The sequence below is a fragment of the Bison bison genome, unplaced genomic scaffold (genome assembly GCF_000754665.1).
Source record: "Bison bison bison isolate TAMUID 2011002044 unplaced genomic scaffold, Bison_UMD1.0 scf7180017864371, whole genome shotgun sequence".
NCBI lineage: Eukaryota > Metazoa > Chordata > Mammalia > Artiodactyla > Bovidae > Bison > Bison bison.
This window is the reverse complement of record NW_011494943.1, coordinates 20,596-26,051: the sequence shown is the minus strand read 5'-3', so window position 1 is coordinate 26,051 and position 5,456 is coordinate 20,596.

Here is a 5,456-nt window from a genome sequence, read left to right as displayed (position 1 = left end):
CAGGAGAGAGGAGAGCAGAGGCGGGTGGAGGAGCTGCCCATGCTGAGCTCCCATCTCAGCTGTTTGCCTGCCAGACCAGCCCTGCTTAACTGCTGGGATCAGAAACGGTCAGATGGCTGAGGGAGGTGTGACCACGGATGCCAGCAGCTTCAGCCAGACACCCTATAGTCTGCAGTGCAAACCCGCCAGGCCCAGCTTCACTCCCCCGGCCAGCTTCTGAGCCCCAGAGCCCCAGCCTCATGTGAGGGGCTATCCCAGCCCCGTCCTCCACAGGGCCACATCCCAGCTCTCAGGAGAGTCCTCTGAGCTCCCAGGAGATCGTGTCCACTCAGGGTGTATGACAAGTGGCATTAGGCTGGGACCAGTTGGAAGTGGCCAGAGTGAAATCAAGTTTCTCTGTATCTCCTCTGCCCTGGAAGCGCCCACTCTCTCCTACTTGCTCATGCCTATTTTGTCCAGGCGTTCCCTGAACACAGCCAGGCTGCAGGGAGGGGTTTCAGGGCACAGTAAGAGCTGCAGCATCTCACGGTGAGCAGGGCTGGCCACCAACTCATGCCCGACCCTGGGAGAGCATCACTGTGGGTCAGAAACTGATCCTCTGAAGGCATAGGTGACTGCTCCTGGATCACACAGGGGCCCCAGAACTTAGGTTTTTCTTGTGACCTCTACAGCTGGCTCTAAGGGACAGAACATCAGCAAGGAGACATCTGGACCCTGGTAATCACAGTCAGATTGGTTAAGTACAAAGGGGGTGGGGTGGGGCAGTGAGAATGGGGTGGGGGCCTCCTGCCTCTGCTGTTTCACCCCCCGACCCCCGCTTTCCCCTGGCCTTCTCCTCCTCAGTATCCTACCCCTGTATTGGGCTTTCTTGGCCCAGACACAACAGAAGTGATCATTAAGTTACTCAGTATTCAGTGGAATAGTCACGAAGTGACTTCAAGTGTAAAAAGAAATAAAATTGAAAATAAAATTCACCCAGACTGTTAATGTTTTGGATGAGGTTAGTGTCAGAGAAGATCCTTGGGCTCCTGGTAAAGGTCCCTCTGAAACTCTGTCTCTGGAAGGAGGGAGAAGAAGATGACCTTTGGTGAATGTGACCTAAGCCTGGTTTGTGTTTGACCAGCTCATTGATATGATTATTGGTCATCTTCACATTTTCTGAGCCCCGTTCTGCATCTGTTCGAGGTCCTCACAGGGCTCACAAGCTGGAGAGCTCATCTCAGTGTGCTTAAAGACTTGAGGGGTCCTGGGTGTGTCAGAAAATTGTGCGGGCAGAGCATGGGATGAAGAAAGGCCTCGTGGACCTGGTGAGGTCTGAGCTGGGTCTGCAACGGTGAGTTCGGCAGGGCCTGGCTCTGAGCAGGACTCAAATACACAATGAATGACTAAATGAATGGAAATGGAAATCTTCCCAAAAAAGAGCAAGACTGTCAGCTCTTCTGTAACCGAGTCCAAGCTTGTCCTGCTCACCTCACGACAGGCCAATAAATTGAGAGATGAGTTCTTGGGGCAAGGAACAGCAACTTTATTCAGAAACTCAGGACTCTTGTCCCAGGACCCATCTTGCCTGAATTAGAATTCAGGCTTCTTTTATCTTAATTCTCAAAGGTGGTAGGGGAGGAAAGTCAAATATTTCCTCATTCTGATCAGGCTCCAGAGGGGATGTGTTAATGTCTGCCTCCCTGCCGTGATTCACAGGTGAGTCTGGGCAGGAAGTTTCCTGTGAGTTAAACAAAGTTATTATTTTAGCTGGGTGCTCATTACCTGGGATGCAGGGCTCCCAGAGATGGGACTTTATATACAAGCTTATAGGCAACATTCCTTTAGTGGTTAACTCGTAATAGGTAGGATACAAAGGGTCCTTCTTTATGACACTTTCAGGCCAAAGCTTGGAACTGCAGGGCACCCGGGGACAGCGGGAGAGGCCCCATGGGGTGCCCACTCCACCCCTCACGGCTGTCTTGCTGACAAAGCAGCCTGTGTCTTGACTCCCAGGGGGCACCTCTTTGCCCTCTTCCCTCACACAGTGCTGGTTGCAAGATATAGATTGGGCTGATGCAGAAAAGGAGAGAGGACCTCAATGGAACAGAAGTAGGTTACCTTTATTCAGGCAAGGAGGGGCAGCAGTCAGCCTAAGGACCTTGCTGAGCCTGAGAGGGATCAGGGAGGCTTCATATTTAAAGGGAGGTTTGTGGAAGCGATAAGGGAAATGTTAGTCAGGCGGGATGTTTTGGGTATTCTTTAGTTGAGATGGCATGTGTAGTTGGGCAGGGGGTGATAAATCCTCTGGACAAGGGGTGATAAGTCCCAGGTAGATGCAACCAGCCTGGAGCATCAGGGCGGGACTTAAAGTTTGAAGACCCTGAAGTTAGAAGATTCAGCAAGGGCCTCTGAGACTGCTGTTTTCTTTTCTAGGCCCAAAGACTCTTTTACTTGTCAGAAGCAGCACTCACTGTGACCCTCCCTGATCTGGCCCAAGCAAATCAGCTGCCCTCACCTGAAAGGGTGTCAGTCTCTCAATCACGTCCCTGTGACCCCATGGACTGCAGCCCACCAGGCTCCTTTGTCCATGGGATTTTCCAGGTAAGAATACTGGAGTGGGTTGTCATTTCCTTCTCCAGGGGATCTTCTCGACTCAGAGATTAAACCCAGGTCTCCTACATTACAGGTGTATTCTTTACCATCTGAGCCACCAGGGACATGCATAAGAAACTGCTACCTCCCAAAACTGTGGTCAGAAGGCTGGGCATGTGGTTCAGGCTCTACAAAGCATTTCACATCCTCCTAGTATCTCCTCTTGTCTCCCTAGGAAGCTCTTACATCTCAGGACACCTCTAACTAATACCCTCTTTTGGTGGGAGCTAGTGTTCAGCGGTTAACATTTTCAGCCCAGAGAGACACAGCCTGTGCTTTAGACCATGGGAAACCCTCCAAGCTAGCCCAGTCCATCCAAATCTCTCCTGTTCCTCAGATCCCATGGCCAACAGACAGTCCCTGAGTCTGTTCATCGGACAAGCTCCCACAGTGTCCAGTGCTGAGGCTCCTCCCACCCCCGTGTCCCCTAGGCCCTGCACAATGAGCCTGCACTCCTGGGAATGGAGGGGCCCCTGTGCACTTCTTCTGGGGCTGCTGCTGGGCCTTCTTCCTCCTTCAACCAGAGCAGGGAGCTGGCTCGGGCAGGCCCTTGGGTAGGGGGAAGATTGGGTAGGGGGAGGAGGGGACGAGCGGTCAGTCCCTCCGGCTCGTGCGGGCCGTGGCTCTGTGGGAGGAGGTGCTGGGGGCTGAGAGTGGGCTTGGCCTGCTCAGCGGTCAGGACTCGGGGCGCATTCGGGGGAGGCTGAACCTACTGGGGAGTGGTGACAGTGTTATGGTGACAAGCTGTTTCCATCTCTGTACGAGCTGGTCCAGTTCACCAAGTTCTCCCAAAACTAACGCCCGTATATAAACACTCTTCCTCTGGCAACAGGGGGTGGGCTGAGTGTTTTCCAGGAAACTCCTCACTAACCTCTGGGAAAGATTCTTGCAGAGTCTCTGATGATGCAACAAATGTCCGCTTTGGTTCGGAATCAACAAGGACTCCCTGTTTGGCACACGGATGTCAATGCTATGTAGCAGCCTCGAAGGGAGGGGAGTGTGGGGGAGAAAGGACGCATGTGTGTGTTTGGCTGAACTGTTCCCCTTGGTGTCACTTGAAACTGTCACAACACTGTTTGTTAACGGGCTACACCCCAAATACAAAGTGAAAGTTAAAAAAGAGAACGTGTGACCAAACACAAAGAGAAGACACTGGATGATTTGAACGTTGGCTTCAAAAGTGCAATTTGGCAAACAGAAAACTACAGTATTTTAAAGTCCTAGTTTATGATTTAGAGTCTATGATATTTAGGTGACTGATCAATTGTTTAATACAGGCACTGATAAGAATACAAGCTAAAGGCTAACCAGTTTTAATATAAATTTCACCCTACAGTCTAAAGCCAGGGCACATAAGTCTATTTATCTGTCTCCCTCCCTCCAACTCCCTCTCTCTATAGTTTTAAGATTTGTGTCACCAGTGAGCTCGCTCCAGCTCTCCTGCAACACACACCCTTCATTCTGTGGGAGAAGTGATAACACTCGTTTACACTAGTGTAAGTGAGGAGGTGACGCAAGGTGACAGAAGGAAGGAGACTGGCGGGGGGCTTGGTCCGGCCTTGGCCTGAGGGCTTTGCCTGGACCCTCGCTCCCTCTCTCACTGCTGACCATGACAGGGGCCTGGAGAAGCCTGTGAGGGGCCCTGGCCAAGAACCTTCATGTGCGTCTCGCCATTTACATCATGAGCATGGAGTTTGAGCAAAGATCTTCAAATTTCTGTTTTTTTCTGACTTCTTTAGTCTTCATTAATCTTCTCACCAGGGGTGTCGTTAACTAAATCAGCCTATATGTTATTAATATTAACATATATCATTGATATATAAATATTATATTAAAATAATAGTACATAACATTTAATATTTATTTACATTATATATGCATATGTTTATGTAGCATTATGTTATAATACATTAAATTAATAAATATAAATAAACTAGCATAGTAATATGAGTATATATTACTCCTCAGAGGCAGATCTTTGCCTTTTATGCAGTCAACTCTGCCTGCTGACCATATTTTGTTTGCCAGAAAAAATGAAGACTGAGGCCAGAGTGAAAAGTGAGGGGAAGGCAGGCAGAGAAGACCCAACCTGAAATTACAGGGGAGGCATATTTAATCACTCAAGTGAAACAAGAAGTGTGTTCCCCAGACCAGCCTGAAGTGCACAGTCTTAGTGAGAGGAACCCATGCAACCCCGCACCCGGCCCCAGGGCACCTTCTGGGGTGGGGTAAGCGAATGGAGCCTCCTCCGGGTGTCTCTCTGTTGGCTCCTCCGCAGACCCGCTCATTCTGCCTAGGCTCTGCTGCGACCTGTGTGCCTTGCCGCCAGGAGGCCCGTTTCCTGCCCTCCACTGTCCTCCTCCTACCGTCTCTCTTTCCTCGCTTCTCTGGGCTGCTACCTGCCAGGCTGGAGACACAGGCATCACAAGACCTTCGCTCCAGCCAGTGAGCTGTCCTCGCCCCGCCCTCCTCCTTTAGAGCTGAGTTAAGGGGTGCCTTTTCTTTTCTCTTTTTCTCCTTTTCTCCGTGACTGCAGCCATGAAATTAAAAGACGCTTACTCCTTGGAAGGAAAATTATGACCAACCTAGATAGCATATTCAAAAGCAGAGACATTACTTTGCCAACAAAGGTCCATCTAGTCAAGGCTATGGTTTTTCCTGTGGTCATGTATGGATGTGAGAGTTGGACTGTGAAAAAAGCTGAGTGCCGAAGAATTGATGCTTTTGAACTGTGGTGTTGGAGAAGACTCTTGAGAGTCCCTTGGACTGCAAGGAGATTCAACCAGTCCATTCTGAAGGAGATCAGCCCTGGGGTTTCTTTG